The sequence below is a fragment of the Lissotriton helveticus genome, chromosome 2_1 (assembly GCF_964261635.1).
Source record: "Lissotriton helveticus chromosome 2_1, aLisHel1.1, whole genome shotgun sequence".
NCBI lineage: Eukaryota > Metazoa > Chordata > Amphibia > Caudata > Salamandridae > Lissotriton > Lissotriton helveticus.
This window is the reverse complement of record NC_136059.1, coordinates 1,189,574,495-1,189,595,110: the sequence shown is the minus strand read 5'-3', so window position 1 is coordinate 1,189,595,110 and position 20,616 is coordinate 1,189,574,495. Positions and strand designations below refer to the sequence as shown.

Here is a 20,616-nt window from a genome sequence, read left to right as displayed (position 1 = left end):
CTCTCTGGATCCAGAAACAAAGCCGATCCTGGGCAGAGGTGTCATGCCTCATCCCCCAGGATGTTGGATCAAAGAAGGGGAAGCTTTGAAGGCCTGCCGCCTTTGGAAGCTCTCCCTGCCTTTTGCTGCGCCCCAGCAATTGTCTCCCACCAGTTCTGCACCCCACTTTGGGCATGAGAATCGGCAGGAAAACTGAGCTAGGAGGAAAGGTGTGCCCACATTTGACAACCCTACCCCTCAGGTGGGGGAGGCAAGGTGAAGCACACATCTCAGTCCCCACCATCTTGAAGATGAGGGGACCCAGCCAATTAGGGAGAGGCTCATGCCCCCTTCCACTGGAGGGTGGCATAATAGGGGTGTACCCACCCCAAGGAAGTTACCCATTGGTCACAACCTGCACACCCCTTTTAACGCCCCTAAATCTAGAATTTAGGTGCAACCCTGAATGTTGCCTCTTCAGATTCGAGAAAGAAAGAAGGATCGAAGACCTGTGCTGACCCAGGAAGAAGAGGACACCAACTGCTTTGGCCCCAGCCCTACTGGCCTGTCCTGTCTATGACCATACCCATAGCAAGAACCCCGGCAAGTTAAGCAGCCAGCAACCCCCAGAGCCCAGGGGACTAGCCCTGTAACCATCTTACAGAATCTGTCTCCCGTGAGCACCGGATTTTCTCAAACCAAGACTCACCCACAGAATCCAGATTCAGATGAATCTGTGATTCTGCACCGGACGCCCCCGGCCTGAGTTTTAGTGGCTCAACACCACAAGGAGGTCTCCCCAGCCATCCTTACCTGGGATCTGATGATCCCCGACCTCCCTCAAGCTTCGAGCTGTGCCTGCAGCCTGAACCTGAAGGGTCCCCCCAACCAGAGCTGGTAAGAAGACCCAATACCAAAAGACACCCCTGCACCCGATGCCCCACGGCCTTGGGTGGCCCAACCAGCAGTGTCAATGCATCCCTAGAGAATTCAACTTACCTCTCCAGCCGGTGGTCGCCTTCAGGAAGTCTCCCTGCCCTAGGCAACTTTGCCGAACCGAAGGTTCCCATAGGAAACCACAGGTTCCCTGACGTCTTCCAGGCACACTGCACCCGGCAGCCCCTGTGCCACTGGTGGGGCCGCTCCTGTGCTGATTGTTGGCCCATGCAGTGCTGACCTTAACCCCAGGAGCTTTGCTCCCACAACCGGTTGGTCTGCTCATAAGCAGTCCCTAACTAAAGGCCCCTTAGCCCCATTGGCTAACATTGGGCCCCTGCACTCGGCCCCCAGCTGCCCCAGTGCCGCTGGGGGTGCAACTCGAGTGCCAACTTAGACCTTGGTCCTAACCCCCAAAACTCGCACTGTTATAAGATTATGGGCCTAAAATGCTCCAAGTATTGAACTGTTGTTTTGCATGGGGAAAACAGTAACTATAACTCAAGCCAAGAAAAGTCTGACTTACGTTGTATTGTGAGAGCCTTAGGTGTGGTATCTAGGCATACCACCCCCAGAAATCAATGTAATCTGAAAGTACTCAAAAAGTATTAACTTGCTTTTTAAACCCATACCAACCTGTAACAATTGCAAATCCATTCCCAAGTGCATGTCTATGTAAAGGTTTAAAATTTAAAGTGCATGTTACCTCCCTGTACCAAGTCCTGCTTCGTTCTAGAAATAAAATACAAGTATACCTTTTTTATACTTACCCAATTGGTCTGGATTCTGTTTCTGAGTGTGTGTAATCAGTCCTTGAGTGAGTGAATACAATAAACGCTTAACACACCCTCTGAATAAGTCTATCTTCTCGCCCAGGCTACCACAAAGATAGCTGTTAGTACTTACCTAATTTAGCCTCTGCTATACCTCTGGGGACTCCCTGGACTCTGTGCACACTATACCTTACTTTGGTATAGTATATCCAGAGCCAGCTTCCTACACCAGGCAACCTGGCACAGCAGGCAGCAAACTCCACCTGGGTTCAACCCACGCAGTGATGGTATTTTGCCTCTTTACATCCCGGCCTGCCCCTGAAAGGGGTGAGACCCCAGAATAAAGGGTGTCAGTCTGCACAAACTACTAGACACCAGCAACCATGGGAGCTGATATGTGTAGTATGAGATGGGGATGGCAGCATATTCCCTGCAGCATGCACAGCTAAAATGTGGTTAATGCCTCCTGAAAAAAGTAAAACATATATGTGCACACGTATCCTACAGATTGTGCTCCCGAGGACGATATGGAGGAGTACGTGTAGAGCATTAGGAGTATGCACCTTATGCTATGTATTTAGCAAAATTCCATGCATAAATGAGAGTAATTGTGTGAATCTCTGAAAAATGTAAATTCAAGTAGTTTGGTGGTGAAATGTTATGATATGTAGATTTACCACTTTTTCAGAATTCTCTGCAAATCCACCTTCCTATATATAGAAATCTCACAAGCTCCTGATGGATTGCATCGAAATAGTCTGAGCTTCCCTGCGACATTAATGGATCAGTTCACAAATGACTTCCCACCCGCTAGACGCCAGCCCTTTGCTTATGACCTTCTACAATATTTAGCTCCCTCCTTCTCACTTATACTATTTGTTCCAGGTATTCATATAATGTACACCATGGGCAACAACATCTTGTGGCGACTGAATAAAAGATTTTATTATTCCCCAAACAATGGGACAAATTGTATCAACCTCACAAGTATGGAAGGTTAAGTTATCTTTGCCGGGATTTGACAATGTGACCAACAAGTCTCACTCAGCAGGTCCTCAAACCATTGACCTTTCTTACCAGACGAAGGTGGGAAGACCAGTTAAAAACAGGGGACACTATCTTGTTTGTGTCCTATATTTTAACCCTCCTTATTGGCCGACTCCTGAACATATTTGCGGCTAAAGGCAAAGATAGAGAACCTTACTAAACAGGCTGTAGAAGAGGGCTGGATCTGTAAACAGGAATATGAGTTTCTTACTCAGACTACTGAAAAAATGCCCTCTATATACATACTACCCAAGATCCATAAAAATCTGGAGAATCCAATTATAGCAGCTTGCGGTTCGATTTTGGAACCGCTGGCTAAATATGTTTGGACGTTTTTAAGACCTTTTGTAATAAAAAACAAAGGCCTACATAAGGGACTCAATGGATTTAATTACTGAGACAGAAAACGTGCCCTTTGATGCGGAAAAACAGCGGTCACCTTCGATATTGAAGCATTATATACCAATATTCCACAAGATGAAGCTTTGAAGTCCCGAAAGACACTCTCAACCAGAGACAACAGCCCCATCCTGTACCCACAGATTTTGTTACTGCATTGCCACACTTTGTTTAAAGAATAATTTCTTTATGTTTACAGATACTTTGTTTCAGCAAATAAAATCGTAAATAGCAAATCTGTTGATGGATTTATTTGAACAGAAATGGACATATAGCCATATATAGCCATGACAACCCCTATTCGGGACACATAGGGAAATTGTTCCGTTACTTAAACAACATCATGATGGTGTGGGATGGTGATGATGAAACCTTACAACTTTCCCATACCTGGTTGAATTCTAGAACACCGTACCTCAACTTCATTATATCATGGAGTAAAGAAAGGTTGATTTTTCTAAATGTTTGGATTATCAATAATGGGGCGTTATTGGAAGTAAGTCTATACACTAAGCCGACAGATAGAACCACTCTGCTACATTTCACCAGTGGCCACCGAGGAGCTTGAAGGAGAATCTACCCTATGGGCAGTTTCTTCTTATCCGTAGAAATTGTACCAACAAACAGGACTATTTTGATAATGCAGAAAAATTAAAGACCAAATTAGTTGAACGCGGCTATCCCTCCAAATTGATTAGGAATGCGCTCAAGAGAGCATGGTTTATACCAAGAGAGAACCTTCTGAGTCCTAAAAAACCGCCCAGAGGCTAATCCTCTTACCTGTGTGCTGACATAACCCGAAAGCGAACAAAGTTAAAAAGATAATACAAAGAAACTGGAGACTCATAAGGCATCCAGATATCCCGCAGCCGATGTTCGCTTTTCAGAAAGGTCACAACATTCGCCAACAAATAGTAAGAGCAATAAGACCAGGTGAAATTAAGAAAGACCTTGGGAGCATGCTTAGCCTCCCTCCTGTGGTGGGACATTTTTGATGCCACAACTGTGCTGCATGTCAAATGACAATGAACTATAAATCCATCAGGATCAATAGTAAAGAACATCATCAAAAGATCTTTTTGAACTGTAATACAAAGAATGTTGTCTATTGTCTGAAGTACCCGTGTGAACTGCTCTACGTAAGACAGACTACGAAGGCTGTAAAAACTCGCATCCTCCAACATAAATTGCAAATAATATGCAGAGTCCAGGGTACACCTATAGCTCAGCACTATGTAGAGAAAGACCATTATGAGAACGAGATACAATGGTCGGTGTTGTTGGTAGTGACTAATGCCAGTGGAACCAATCTACAGACTAAGCTAGATAGATTGGAAGCACGCATGATCAAAAAGTATCGGACAGCAACACAGGGGCTGAACGAACATGAGGAAATGGGAGCCTTGGTGTGACTTAAATAAACGGGTATTTTGTCTCGTAATCTGAGTGAGGATGCTTACAGATAGAGATCTCCCCTGGTAGTTTCTGGAGAAGAATTCTCTACTAGATATCAATACTGAGTGTGGGGTATCTCCGGTATATGTGGGTCGCTCACTATACATATGACTTATCTCTAGTTTCGTTTTCTTGTGACCTCTTAAGCTGATAATGGTTTTGATTGTCGGTATGACATTACCTCCATTCTTTTGTTTTATAATACTTGGTGAGTGTGAAGGTGCACTGGATGTAGGACATGCTTGGACATACTTTGCAGTTCTTAGCTGTAGGGCATTTTGGGTCTGTCAGTATGAAGCAGAATGTGGTGATATTCCTTTGCCGACTGATCCCATGCTTGTGATACCTGTTCTGGGTTCCCCTGTGCAGGGGGCTGGAATGAGGTAGACTCATTTTCCATTAGACTGTTTGGTTTTTGGGGAAGTACTTGGGGCTGGTCCCAGCCCTTTGAGTACGTGTTTTTTTTTTTATACTTTTGGGAAATTTGGTTTTCCTGAACTCTGCCTGGAGCAGGTCCGTTTGAACTGTATGCTCGAATTATAAAGTTGAGCCAGTTTGAATGCTTTTAGACTTTCTTTTGTTTGAAGGTATTCCCTTATTATTTGCTCATGCAGGAGCTTCTGTCTTTATTGTTACTCCCTTGGTCTTGGGAGATAGAAGCGGGGTCCGTACAAACGTAGTTAAACGTGTGCGTCGTGCCTCGTACATGCGTCAGGGACAGCGGGGAGATCTCCCAGCTGCTTTGGGAAGCGAGACAGTATTTTCACCCGGAGCGGTTCGCGAGTCTTGGTAGTAGCAGAGGAGACCACGTTTTGATCTTACTAAGGTGAGAATTAAACTTTGCACCGGTCCTCGTTGGACCTTTGAGGTGATTCTTTTTACATTCTAGAACACCCGGCATAAAAAAAGGGGCTTTTTGGTCTTTGTTCCTTCCCTTGTAGAACGTAAAGTGTCTGAGTGACATGTTCACTTGAGTATTGGATTGGCTTTCCGCCCTAAAGGTTATTTGGATCTCCAAGGGGCCGTCATCTTGATATACGTAAGTTGCTCCAGTAAAATATGGTTAGATAGGGCACTTGGGTAATCACAATGTACGTTTGGACTAGTTACTTACAGCATGGCTTGTGCTTTCTTCAACAGGTACAGATGCACAGAGGCATTCGCCCTAGTACCTGCCAAGCTTGCCCTTTCTCTACCCCAAGGAGGTTGATTCGGAGGTGTGTCCCTCGGCTATTGGGCCGGTTGTGCATGGGGAGTTGGATGTATGACGTTACAATGCACACTTTTACAACGCACACCTTTACAACGCATCTTTTACAACGCAACATCAATTACAACGCATTCCATTACAACGCATGCCATTACAACGAAATTTTAAAAACTACATTTACAACGCATTCCATTACAACGCATACTACCTTTACAACGCATGCCATTACAACGCATTACATTACATTGCATGTTTGGTAAGTATTGGATAGTGTAGGGGTAAAATGTACTATTCTAACTCCAGTGGGTGTAACAGTAGGGTAAGTGTTGGATAGTGTAGGGGTAAAAATTACTATTTTAACTCCAGGGGGTGCAACAGTAGGGTAAGTGTTGGATAGTGTAGGGGTAAAAATTACTATTCTAACTCCAGGGGGTGCAACAGTAGGGTAAGTGTTGGATGGTAATGTTATGCGTTGTAATGGTATGCGTTGTAATGACTGAGTTGTAATGACATGCGTTGTAGTGGTGTGCGTTGTAGTGTCATGCGTTGTAATGGTTGTGTTGTAAATGCATGCGTTGTAATGGATCTTGCGTTGTAAAAGTTTCGTTGTAATGGTAGTGCGTTGTAAAAGTTGCGTTGTAAAGGTCGCCCCTGCACGAGACTGTTGGTCTTGTGGCAATATTTATTTATACATATTTATTCCTGGACATCATTACCTTGTTATTTTCCTTGTCTTTTGCCCAGATATTTCCATGGGGGATTAGCGCATAACACATTCCTTTTGTTATCAACAAGTCTCACTCAGCAGGTCCTCAAACCATTTACCTTCTAACCAGACAAAGGGGGGAAGACCAGTTACAGACAGGGGACACCTGTTTGTGTCCTATATTTTAACCCTCCTTATTGGCCGACTCCTGAACATATTTGCTCCAAGTACGACAGTGTTAGAGTAGTATGCCGATGATCTGAATGATTCGGCCGTGATCATGCCTGTTTGTTCATTATTCTGCTAGTTGGGTGCATAGTAATTTTATATCTCCAGTGCTGAAGTTGTAAAAGAATAAGTGTTGAGGCCTATCATTTTTCTCACAAGCCTGCAGATGATGCTGTTGAATGTTGGAAGTGCAGAATGGCCAGCAGTATTCTTGATTACCCCATCGTCCCTCTCGCCGTCCTGAATCATATAGTGTGGCCCCTGTGCTTCCAATCACAATCCTTTCCCAAGCATTATAGTCCCTCCATACTTCCTGTTCCTTTTTTGTGCTAATTCCAATCTAGGGGCACATGCGGTGTGCGTGCTCCAGTGTTTTCATGTGGGTCTTGTAGGAAGGTGGATACCTGACTATGGTTACCCCAGATTTTTTGCATTTGTGTTTAGCTGGTTTTCGACTTAGTTGGCCTGGGATCCTGCTAATCAGGGCCCCAGGCTATCTGCTCTCTCTAGAAAATGGACTCCATGTACCTTAGGTACATACCTAATTGGATGTTGGGTCACCCTTGTGAGTCCCTGTATAGTGTACCATAGGTACCCAGGGCATAGGTGCACCCAAGGCCTACCAGGGGCTGCAGCATATCTTTTGCCACCCCTGGCTGGCCATACAAACTGACACAACTGGCTGATCACTCAGCTGGGGCAAGGTCGTGTAATCACCCCTTGCTTAGGTATAGTATTCCTATACCTACCATTATGTATAGACACATATGTACCTATAAGTCACTCCTATGGCAGGCCTTAACAATCTTGAAGGCAGAGTGCTTGGTTTTATGTGAGATGAGGCTCTAGCATGAGCTGAACCTGTCTGCAGCTTTCGGAACGATGTCCTTATAGCTGTGCTATGATATAGCCATACCATATACTCTTAAGTGCATTATAATCCTCGCGGTTGAATGCTAACTTTGGTTTGGCTTTATCAAAACATGTCGTGTAAGGTGTCATACGCTTTGGAATACTACCCCCTCGCCAGTTCTGGTGACGGGGGTAGCATTCCACCCTTCTAGTGGGAGAAGACATGTTGTTCCTACTAATCCCGGTTAAAGTTAACCAGAGCCTCAGCATCACAAAATGGATGCTGCTGCCACAGACACAAGTCTGACCTCCTGCTGCTGGGAGTCCTTCCAGCGAGGGAGGCTTGGACAATAGGTTTTCTGTCTTGGGAGGTGCTAGCACCACCCCAGAGAGGCCATAGTGTATTGGGGAAGGGAGGGCTGAATGAAATGAGACACTGCCTGGGGCACACAAGGTGTCCCATGCATGGTCCGGTTCAAACCAGTGCTGGGGCACTCCAGCCCCAGCTCTGGCGCGAAACTGGACAAAGGGAAAGGGGTGTAACCACCCTCTTACCTGGTCCCTCCCATAGGATGGACCTAGCAGGTAATCCAGCCCCTAAATTTGGTATGTAGGTAGGAGCTGAGTCCCAAGACTTTAGATTTATCCTGACTGAAACTTGAAACGAAACTCTGAACCTTCGACGTTCCACCTGAAGATAGAAGACTGAAGAATCTCCCTTGTGGTCAAGGAGTGACCACCCACCATCAAGCGATCAACAGTTTGCTTTGTCGACACTCCCGCCGGAGCCCGAGCACAGAGCCTGACAAGACCCAGACTTCCAGACTTCCAACAGCCTGATCCACAGTCACAGCAGAGCTGAGACCCGTGGAGGTGACGAGAGACGTGGGACAGGCCATCTTGGAAAGCCAGTGAATTGCTTTCCGTGAAACTTCTGAGACACCCTCGAAGTTGTGCATTGGGGATTGAGAAGCCCCAGACCCGAGCACCATCTGCACCATCAGCCCTCCACACTCCACGAGTTCTGCGTGGGGCCCTTCTGCATTTTTCTGCACGTCTGTCTGGTCACTTGCCCGTTGGCTAGTGGCCTCTGTGACAACAAACCTTTGAATTTACACTGCTGGTCTGGTTGCTCCAGACTGGCACCTGCTTCCCTGAAAAGGAGAAGCCCATCAGACCTTGCTGGTCTGATCCGTAAGCCATCTTCAATTTCTGCGTGGGTTGCCTTTGCCAAGGCTTGTTGACTCCAATCCGGAAGCCGACACTGCCGACAGCGAGAGCCTTTGTGGGACAGTCCGTATCCAGCTCCTGGTCATCGTCGACACCTCCTGGTCCACGTGGCTGCAGAGACAAGCTTCACGACATCACCTGATTGCTTCGACACATCGCCTGGTTCCTTCCTGATTCCTTCCTGGTCACTGGCTAGTGACCCAGACTCTGTCCCCTCTGCTTTCAGGTACTCTTCATCCTCGATCCGCCCTTGGATCCAACCGGACACTTCTCTACTGGTCACCTGCAGAGGCTTTCTTCAAGGCTCCATAGGATTCAGCGACGAAACCCGACACACTTTGACACCTATGCACCCGCTTCCTGTGGGTGAGGTAACGCGAGTACTTCGGTGCTCCTGTGGGTATTTACTATCCTAGTGTCTAACTTTCAAGTAGCTTTTCCTTGTCCATCCGGAAGTGACCTAAAAGAACTAGTTTCCAATTCTTTCGTTCCCATTCTAACTCTATGGTAACTCGCGTGTGTGTAAAGGCACTGCACACGCATCCCGCTGGCCTCCTGCTCCCTATCCTTCGGTAGTACAGCGTAGCCCCAGCGATTCTCCAGTCCCTAGGCCTATCCTTTGTTCCTGACGTGGTTCTTATACCACTATTTTAGTATATGGTTTGAAGTGCCCCTAGGGCATTTCTGTATTTTGTGCAACTTATTGTATGATAATTGAGTATCTGGTTATGTGCTTGTGCTTCTGACCCCATAAACAGTACAGAGGATTAATTTAGTAATAAATACATATATATTTTATATATATAACCTGTGTGGTGTCCTTTCATTTGGTATTAAAGGGATTGCATATGGTAAAACAGCTGGCTTCACATGCCCTCTTGAGTTTAGCCTAAGACTGCTTTGTCCATGCAACACTAGGATAGCTGGTCTATAAAGTTGACCTTACAACCATCACCATAAGTGTTGTTTGGACTGATACAAGGTGCCCTAGAATAGTGGACATCACATATCAGGCCAACTTCTCACAGGTCTATTCCTGGCTTCACGGTGACAGCGTGGTGCGGCGCTTGTGTGGTCCAGTTGATCCTCCTCCTTTGGTTTCGGTGTACTGTGGGGGCTGGCCCTTCAGGTGAGGATGTGGGTTACCTGTCTGCCTGCCTTGCTGCTGGTCGGTGCTCTTCCCTATCATCGTTTCTGAGTTGGTGATCGGCTGCCATGCAGAGGCGCTTCCGGTGAGTGCAGGGTTCTGGGTTGTCTGTGGTGTAGCGGACAGTTCTTGTCCCCGCTTCCAGGGCATTCTGGGGGTTAGGCTGTCTGAGGTGTGGTGGCCGGTAATCTTGCCGGTTTCTCTTCTTCCACCCGAAAGGGGAAAGAAGGTGCTATCCACCGGCTGGTTGGGGGCAAGTGTTAGTTTCCTGGGAGTCGGGGTCTCCTGGGTTTGCTGGTTCCTGGCGGGCACACCCTGCCTCGCATTTCCATGTTCTCTGGCTGGTTTGTGCTGGTGGTGTGACCTGTTTCTGGTGGCTGTTGCTTTAATGCCCTGTGCTTCTGGCTCCTTTGAGCCCTGTGTTCCCGCTGGCCTGCGGGTGTATGCATTCTATTGTTTCTGACAGGTGTGCCAGGCCTGTTGTTACGTATTCCCACCCAGACTTTGTGGTCTGTATTCATCTTTAGTGTTACAGGTTCGGTTCCCAGAGGTTCCACTCAGCCTTTCGTCCTTCTGAGGTCAATGAGTGTGTTCCCTTGCAATTGTAGTCGCTTTGGCCATCTGTGTTGCTGCATCCTGATGCCCTTGGGTGTAACTGTGCTTGCTTGTTCCCCTGGTGTGCACTGCTGGTGTGTACTGTTGCTGCTGGCTCTCTGGTCTAGGATTTGTCTGGTCTGGTGTATGGGGCTGGGCCGCTGCATGTCCTGGTTAACTGTTGGCCTGTTCAGTGAGTGCTGGGGGTGTGTTTCGGCCTGCGGTTCAGCGCGATGGTGTCTCCTCTGCGTGCAGTTCTTCTGCCTGGTCGGAGGACTACGGTGCTTTGCTCAGGCCAGTTTCTTGGTTTGTCCTAGTTTCCTGGGTCTCCTGTGTGTTCCCGGTCACCTTGACCCACCTCTGGTGGGCGTGGCGGTGGTACTGCAGCTTTTTGGCCACTGGTTGGCCTTTGGGTTTGCTCGGTGTTGCCAGGCTCCGGGGCTCAGATGCAGGGTCTTGTGCGTTTGGTCTCCCTGGCGGTTATCTTTGCCAGTTGTTTGCCTCCTTCCTGGTGGGGTTTAGGGCTGTGTCTCTGTGAGGTGCCGGCGTTTTTTGCTTCTGTGTTGCCCCGGTGGCCCCGTTGTGTCGGAGCCTCCATGCGGAGCTGTGAGTCCCCATTTGCTTTGTTCTGCTGAGCTTCTCAGCCGGGGGTCTGCAGTGCTTTCCTCTGGTCATGATTGGTTTGCTGTAGGGGATGGGCCGCCCGGCCGTCTTCCTGCTATACTTGCTTCCGGCTGGGGTGGCGTGGCTCTGTGCTGTGGATTGCCAAGCTGGTGGTCTGCAGTGCATTTTTTCCAGCTGTGGTTTGCTGCATTTCCTTGGGCCACTGCCCAATACGATTTTTGCCCAAGCCTCCAAGGGTATATTGGGTAAACCCATTGTTACAGTTCGGTTACATGAATGGTCACCTGTTTCCTGTGCAACGGGTGTCTGCATGGGCCTCTGCTGTGGGGAGTCTGCTTCTTTTTCTGCCTCTTCCTCAAGTTTCTGGCTCTCTGGATGTTGTCTCTCAGGGGCCTGGTTCTCAGGGGTCTGCCAGACCCTGTCCCTGGCTGGTCACCCTTGTGGCCCCTATGTGTGGGTATCTGTCTGATGGGCAGCCTGACTGGTTTCTTGTGCAGCTGCCTCTAGGGTGAGCCATGGGCTTGTGCTTTTCTCTCTGTGTCTCCTCGACCCAGTCAGGGGGTGCGGTGCCTTCCTCCGGGTGGCTGGGTAATGTCTGGTTGTAGGGGAGGGGCTAGTTTGATGGCTGCCTTGCTGTTGCCTTTTCCTCTGCTTTTCCTTGTTCTCTGACTTTGGGGTGCTATTGTGCCCTCTACCGCGTATCCTGCCTGTGCGGCTTTGGCCTGCTGCTGCCCTTTTCCATGTTGGTGGGTTGGGTGCTCTGCTTTTTGGGCTGGTGACCTCTGTCTGTGCAGTTTGGGGACTTCAGGCTCCATTGTTCTTTCTGCCTCTTCTTCTGGTTGGGTCCGGTCCTGACCTTTTCTTCTGCTAGATCTCTTCCTGCCCGCTTTGTCTGTTTCTGGCCTTTGGGGGTTCAGTTGCAAACTTGTGGCGAGGTTGTCAGTGTTGTCTCTGCTGTTCCTCAGCTGTTTGTGTTCTCTGAGGTTTTTTTGGGGGGTTCCTGGTGGCCTGCTGTGCATTCTTCCTGTTTTAGTGCCTTGCTCCCCATCCTCTGTTGTAGGGGTTTCAGGGTGTGTGCTGCTTGGTCCGTTTCCTCTCCTGCCCTGGGTCGCTGTGGCTGTTCGCCCTGCTGCTTGTGCATGTTCCTGGGCTGTCTTTCCTGGTGCTGTGGCTGCCTGTTGTGTGGTTGGTGCCTCTTCATCTGCATTTCAGGCCAGTATGCTGTCGCTGTTTTCCCTTGCCTGGTGCGGTGGTGCTTCTCTTTCCTGGTCGCTGTGCAGCGGGATGTTTGTGGCTGGTTTTTGGCATCCCTGGGGTGCGGGGTGCTATGGTGGGTGCTGGGCAGGGTCCTGTGCCTGCCCTTCACTTGCTTTTCTGTGCTTCTGCTGTTTTTGGCTTACCAGGGGCTGTGGCGTTGGGTGTCTCCAGGGGCTGCTGCGCTCCCACTGTGGTCCCTTTTTTTGCTGCCTTGGTGCCTGTAGGGGCTGCTGCACATCGCCTTGGTGGTTGCTCTATTGTGGGGTTTGTCCGCCTTTGGTATGGCAATGGTTTGTGTCATCTGACCCTGTGCGCTGGTTAGCAAGGTGCCATTGTTGCTGCTTTCTGGCCTGGTTCATCCTTCCTGGGCCCATCTATTGGCCACTCCTTGTTCTTCCTGGGCCTTTTTGCCTTTGATTCCGGTTACTCGCTTGGGGGTTGTGGCCTGTCGGTCTGTTTTCTGGCCTCTGGTTTTTAAGCCGTCTGCCTCTTATGGGGTGTTGCCTTCTACCTTCTTGGGGGTGTGGTTTTCGCCTCTGGCTGTGCCGTGGGGCATGTGTGTCAGTTGTCCCCATGTGGTTGTCTCACCTTTTGTTTTCCTGGCTTCCGTGTCTTCAGTTTTGTTGGGGTGGTGTGTAATTTCTTCATCTTCTCTGCTGGCTGGCTGGCTCTGGCTGTCCGTCTTCGGTTGCTGAGATGTTCAGTGGCCTTCGGGGTCCACTTTTTTCGACTATCCTCTGGCTTGGCGGTTGGGGGTTGTGGGGTTGTCTCCTTCTCTTGGTGATATTTTCTTTTGGCTCCTCTTCATGGCTGCCCCTCGTTTTGCTTGGGGGTTGTTTGGCTTCGGCTTGTGTCGTTCACATGGTGATTGGTGGTCTGTGACCATCTGTCCCCTTAACTTCTCTGGGGCTCAGGCTGCCTCACTGAGGCTGTCCCTGCTCGTTCCTGGGTAGATTTGGCTTGTTCGGTGGGGCCCTTGTGGCTGGTGTGGCCTGGCATCCCATTCAGCCTGTGCGTTTCCTGTTTCCTGTGAGGTTCTGTGTTGCTGGTTCCTGGTCCGGCAATTTAGTTTGTGTCCTGGTCTCCAGGTTGGCACCTGGTTGTTGGCCTTTGTACTGGCTGTTGTTTTTGGGTGTGTTCCTTCTGCCGTTTGGGCGGCTGTTGGACCCCGGTGTCGTCTTCCCCCCTGCCCTGTTCCTTATGCGACCTGGGCTGGGGTTTCTGCCTTTTCCTGACGTGGTGTGCTCCGTCGCCTGGGGTTCTGCTTTTTGGTTTCTCTGCCTCCAGTGCTGGTTTCCTCTGTGTGGGGCAATTCTGGTTTCCAGGTTCCCTTTCGGGGGGTCTGGTGGTCTCCCGGGCCTCTGGCCTAGGTGGATTATGTCTGGGCATCCTGCTGGTGCTGTTTTGGTTGCCGTTTGGTTGCCGGTTGGCTGTTTTGGGCTGATTGCCTTTTCTGTCTACCAGCTGCTGGTGTTTGTGGCTTGTTTGTTCATTGGTGGTATCTGGACTTTGTGCTAGCGGGTCTCCCTCTTTTGTCCTCTTCTGCTTCTTGCTGGCGCTCATCGCTTGTTCTCCTTTTGGCTCTCCTTCTGGGGACGGTTTTGCGTCCGGCTGGTGCAGTCTGTGGTGTTCGTAGTGCTGGTTACTGTCTTGCCTTTGGCTTTGCCTGTGGCTTGGCCTTGTGTTGCGTTTTCTGTGCAGTTGGCCTGGTCCTTGTTGTGGCTTTGGTACATCTCATTATGTGATTCAGCACTGCATTACTCTGAGTCCTTCTGTCGCCGTGCTGAAACAGGCCCTCCCGCCCTGTCAGCCAATCCAACAGTGTGGTCTTTAGGCTTGGTACGGAACAGAAAGTATGGAGGGGGGAGGGACTCTTATGCATGGGAAAGGATTGTGATTGGAGGCACAGGGGCCTCACTATGTGATTCAGCAAGGCGAGAGAAGGACTCAGAGTAATGATATTACTGGTAAGTAATCGCAGCATTCCACCTCATGCCTCCTTCATCTACCACCAGACATTTCCTGTCCCTTTATCTCACTCTTTCAGGCTCTTTTTAATCCCTGATTTCTTTCTTTGTCACTGTTTTTCCATCTTTCTTTTCCACCTGTTTTCCCCCTTGTGCGTTTTTCTCTCGCTTGCTCTGGATCAAAGTATGCTGAGGAAACATTTGTGTAGGCGACTAAAAATTAGTGCTAGTGGATAACACCAGCAACCGCCAGCTTAAATTAAGCACTGGATGTGCCCTTTTCTGAGGAAATGTTTCCCTGTAAATAAATCGCATTCCCTTGCACGTCAGGTTGTCTAATAGCTCTGCTATACAAGCCCGAACTTCAGTTGTAAGGTGTGTGGTGGCGGTCGGCTGCTTAAGTGGTGAAGCATGCCACCTATAAAGTCTCTACCTACTACCTGATTTGTGGTAGCATGAAACTGTCATTAGACAATGGGAAACAGTAACCATCTAGCGTGTGAATAAAAGATTTCAATTTTTTAAACTTCTCCCACCCTTATAATCATGTCTAATATGTTTATGCTACAAGAAACACTACATAAAAGTCCCTGGAAATAGAAACCGTCCATAAATACCATTGTTGAGAAACCAGGTAGGCCACTCGATGCACACAATATTACACATAGAATTCTAAGTAACTTTGCCATATTTTCTTAAAATGTTCTTCTCTTCCTCCTAGGTTAAAGCAGACCTTCTTTACCCTCTTCTGGGTGCTACGTTTTGACATCTTGACAAAAAGCTCTCCATCTGTACCATTTATTTGGAACTACATTTCCCTCCATCACAATCGTATTCTTGACCCACATAGTTTGATATTTGTTTAGAGTATGACTGTATACAGGATCGGATTGGTACAGAAAATATACCCCGGCACCAAAATAAAATGGCCTCCATCAGCGAATCAGATAGCAAAAAAAAGTGGCCAACATTTGCAAATTGTGGCAGCGTTGAACTTTTATTTGTAGTAAAGATAGTATAAAATGGATGGGAAGTAAGTCTTCTTTGTTGCATTGCTATTATGACCAGCTAACCACTCCTTGTCTCCTCCCAACTGTGCAGCTAGCAGGTAACCAAATAAGAACATGGATGCTTGTAATGTCAAGATTTTACATCACAATGTTCACTACCAACAATACAGTAAAGAAATGCTATATCAGTTTTGCAAGGTATGTGAAACTACATGCACTTGTGCTTGCAGCATGTAATGTTTAGCAACATCAGAGACATCAACAGTAAAACTTATCCCACAAACAGCCAAAACAAACATTGGCAAACCAAATAGGTCTCACCTTTGGAACAGTCGCGGCCACTGCAGGTAAGAGCGGTAGGGCGGTGGGACCAGGTGAGGGAGGATTTCGAGCGATAACCAGAAGGGAAAATTAAATATTTAATTCATTTTCCGTCGTGGTTATCTCTCGAATCCCCCCACACCTGGCCCCACCGCTCTTCCCTGCAGCGGCCGCGGCTGCTTTGGAACCTAATGGCTTTAACAATAGTTTTAGTCATGCACCACCGCAGTCCCAATGCTGTGACACACGGCTAAAGAATTTTTAAGAAAGCTTTTGATGTGGCTCGTTTTAGAAAAAAGAATGTCCACAAGCATTCCTTGTGTTTTTTGAAAGCCGGTGGGAGGAACCAACATGCGGGCTGCTGGTTGCGGACATAAGCAACACAGAGAACGAGGGGCGGAAGGAACATGGGGCATGGGTGAAGAAACCAATATGGGACATGGCTGGAGAGATCAAATGTGTGAGAGAACAACATGGAGCTGGTATTGAGAAAGCACATGGGGAAAAAAAACATGTGGGGGGTTGGGGGAAAGGCACACAGGCAAGAGAGAGAGACACTGAATTTTACAGAGGAGGTAGAGAAGCACACAAGGGAGACATTTGTAAAACACATGCATTATTTTAGTGTGCTTAAACAAAAAGAAAAAATAGCACCTGAAGAAGAGAGCAGTGGAAGGACATAGTAATATGCCACACTCCTGTAGAGGGACAAACATAAGAAGAGGAAGAAAAAGGCCACACAGCAAATTAATAAGAAGCCAGCAAATGAGAAATAGAAGCCAGCCAATGGTAAGCAATGGGTTGGCTTTTATCCCACTGCAAGATAAAAATATCTCTCACAACAGACAGAGCATGTGTTGCCTTGGACGAGGACACAAGAGTGCCTATTATTATGGACTGTGAATACTCAAGTGACAGTGTCCCTACTTACTAGAAAACCACAATATGGAAAGTTATGTGCTTACAAATGAGGTCAACAGACTGGAAAAGAAAAAAAGGAAAAAAACTCATTTCTTAAAAGAACCCTCACTCACCCTAGTGGTGACATGCTTCATCATGGGGTTCCCACAGGAGGGACCGAATGCCCCCCCCCTGTGTGCTGCGACGCCTGCAATTGCAGCGGAGCGGGTTATTTTTGAAAAAGTGTCTCAATGAAAGGTGATTCGAGATGTGAGTGAATGTTAAAAGATCACAACTGGACCCAAAAAAACTTTATTAGTGGACCAGTTGCTCACATTAAAAACAGTGAGGCCACGTGATGGTTTATTATTAGAACCACAGTGTCCTGGTGTGGGTGGTCAACATGTTTCTGCTGTTTGGTGCGTATTAAGCTCAGCTGTCTTCAGGACCAGTGAAAAAAAGGAAATAAAGAAGCCCCCAGGGGTCCACGCACGCTAAGGCGTGTCCACTCCGTGGGGACAAATGTGAAAAACAAGGAGAGAATTCTTTCCCTATTTGACTCACGGTTTTACCCGCAGAAAGTGCTCCTGGAATTCGCCTGGAGACTATCTGTGAATTAACACAAAGACACAAATAAACATTATGTACTTAACAAACAGTCTTCTTGACCCGAAGGGTCAGAACCTTATGAATTTAGGTGAGTACCCATCAATTCTGAGTCCCCCCTATTCCCAGATGCACAATGACACAGACTATGTTGTAGTTGATTTCTTCAGGTTGGCCTTTACATATTAAAGGTCTTGTAAATTGTAAACAAATCTCCTGGATTCATGGTAGTAATTCACCCCTGTACCTCGCAAGGAGTCATGTTTTCAAATTAAAATCAATGTAATACCCCGTTAAAAACGGAACCAGTGCCCTAGTCAAAGAGCCTAAGGATCCGTAATCATGGATAGATCACAGGCTTAAGTCAAACATACACTTACATCGCTCGCAGTTTGAGCATACCGCATGGACTTGCAGTGCGGCAGTTTCTTCACGTTGTGCTCCTTCTAAAAAAGAGCAGAGATCGAGGCCGGTATCAGTATAACTGTGCTACCCAACCGTGAGTCAAATAGGGAAAGAATTCTCTCCTTGTTTTTCACATTTGTCCCCACGGAGTGGACACGCCTTAGCGTGCGTGGACCCCCGGGGGCTTCGTTATTTCCTTTTTTTCACTGGTCCTGAAGAAAGCTGAGCTTAATACGCACCAAACAGCAGAAACATGTTGACCACCCACACCAGGACACTGTGGCTCTAATAATAAACCATCATGTGGCCTCACTGTTTTTAATGTGAGCAACTGGTCCACTAATAAAGTTTTTTTGGGTCCAGTTGTGATCTTTTAACATTCACTCACATCACGAATCACCTTTCATTGAGACACTTTTTCAAAAATAACCCGCTCCGCTGCAATTGCAGGCGCCGCAGCACACAGGGGGGGCATTCGGTCCCTCCTGTGGGAACCCCATGATGAAGCATGTCACCACTAGGGTGAGTGAGGGTTCTTTTAAGAAATGAGTTTTTTTTCCTTTTTTTCTTTTCCAGTCTGTTGACCTCATTTGTAAGCACATAACTTTCCATATTGTGGTTTTCTAGTAAGTAGGGACACTGTCACTTGTGTATTCACAGTCCATAATAATAGGCACTCTTGTGTTGTTGTAACGTGTTAAATAGGGGTTGAAGAGTGGCCTCCCAAACCCTTACTCTCCCGTTGATTGTATATTGCCCTGGGCGAGACCTAAAATCGGGCCACACACTGACACATCAGACCAGCCCTTCTGGCACTGCCTAACTGCTATACAGGCCAGTACGACCCTGAATGTACACGGGACAAAATAATTTAAGCAGCAATTTTGAAATCTTTGCCTAATACCGGATATTGAGCCTCAAATAATCCACATCCACCTACTCAATGACAGTGCAGGTTTGTTAGTTTGTGGTGGGTGTTTAGATCTGGGTGAATGACAACTGCAGCAAACATTTAATTTAATGCATTTTTACCAGTAAAAGGTAATACTTTGTGTTGCTTAGTTCACTCGGGCCTTAGACATATTTTAGCAGAGAAAGACTGTGTCCCTACAACACCTCAAGTATCCCCCACCTTCAAAGAGTTTTAAACTGATGACTTAATGGAAGGGCAAAATTAGACCTCGCTTCTGATGTTTCTTCATATCTGGAGGTACAAATAGCAAGAGAGACCATGGGGTTTTCCATGCCTTCCGTGGAGCTACCTCCCCAGAAATCAAGCCAACAAGAATCCTATTTCATTTAAAAGATAATGGAGCGACTGTAGCCCGAAAACATCACAGATTTTTTAGTAAAATTGTTCCTAACCGGTAAAATTACAAATAACCTACTTATGTATGCAACGTCATGTGCCATGGAGCACCCTGGGGTTAATGCGTTCACTACATCTGTACTTGAATGTTTGAATAGTAAGTATTCAGTGCCACCAGTCTACCATACGACCAAGCCTCATAAAATGTATTTAGTTGATTTTGGATATTATAACACTAGATCTTAAGGTGGCAACTTGTCTTAAACCCAATTCCGATTACTATTCCCTGAGGATTTAAAGTGCTATTTCCGCTGAACACGCACCCATCTCTTTGTACATCCTTCCTTGCTCTCTTCGACTGTTCTTGTTTAATTTCAACACAGACGTCAAAACAACCGTTACACTATGGTTCAATACAAAGAAGTTTTGAATGTACCTGAAACACCTCTTCAACGGCAGTACCTGAAATAATTTTGAAAAATGATGGTCCTTTTCGCTGAAGCTTCTCGCCCTTCGACGTTTGACTCAGGCGAGCCCCCCTCCACTTGCGAGAAACAGAGGCAGCCGCTGCCTCTTTATACTTCCGCTCCGTGGGGCTGCATTGCCACCCTCCCCTCCCTCCACTAACTCCCGCTTCACAGACCGACGCCTCGTCCTTGCCTCCTCGCTGGCCCACCCGCTGTCAAGGCACGGCGCTCATCACCTTGGCAGCCAGGTCGTTTGTGAGGAGAGCTCTACTACGCTCTGCTGCCTGCTTCTAGAACTTCCAGCCTCTGATGCGTTTAGTTCTGTTGTATGACATCAGGCGCCGTATCACAAACCGTTTTAATGGCGGTGGGATTACAGGTCCTTGGTTGTAAATAACTCCTGGTTCCCCGAATGAGTGTCAGTACCCACACTTACAAACACCTGCACTATTTATTTTGCGCTGAAAATGGCAATACTTGAGTATGACAAAAAATGCCATATGTATGTAAGCTGAAGGCAGTTGATGTAGAATAACACAGCATATTACAATAAAGCAATACAACCAAAGCAGAGAAGTGGCTCAATACAGTAAAACACATAAACAACGTAATAGTGCAACGGTTAAACCAAAACACATCATTACATACTCAACACATCACAATACAACACACCAACAAAATAAAACACAGCAACACAATTACAATACAAGAACCCAATATACAACAAACCACAAAACAACAACGTGCCAACACAATACACCATCACAACATCCCACAAAGCGACACGCCAGCGCAGCAACACAGAACGTCATCCTAACATGGCCCAAAAACACAAAAAAATCACACTACTCAGAAATAACCTACCTTCTCACCAAAATGCAACAACAGTGTACCACCACAAAAATAGCACAATGTAACACAAAAAATGACAACGCAACAGCATATAAGCCCATTTGTAGGTTTTTTTGTTTGGTGGTTTGCTGTTGTTTTCTGTTGCTAATGGGTTGTAGTGAGGCTATATTTTAGTTATGCTTTATTGTAGTGCTGTGGTGAGTTATTGCACAGTGTGATTTTTGATATTTTTTGTTGTATTTTATTATGGTGGCATGTGCTTTAATTATACATGTTGGTGTTTTGTGTTGCTGCCTCGTGGTGTTTGATTTTTAAGTTCTGTTGTGTGTTGCTGTGCTGTTG

General features: G+C 47.1%; 1 protein-coding gene across 1 annotated transcript in view; it reads right to left on the bottom strand.

Moving 5' to 3' along the window:
• Positions 1-19,646, bottom strand: part of LOC144819668 (uncharacterized) — a 510,454-nt gene extending 490,808 nt beyond the window's left edge. Inside the window, exon 1 of the mRNA XM_078677472.1 lies at positions 19,418-19,646. The gene's annotated coding sequence lies outside the window, so the exon portion shown is untranslated. The remainder of the gene's footprint in view (positions 1-19,417) is intronic.
• Between the last annotated feature and the right edge of the window lie 970 nt (positions 19,647-20,616).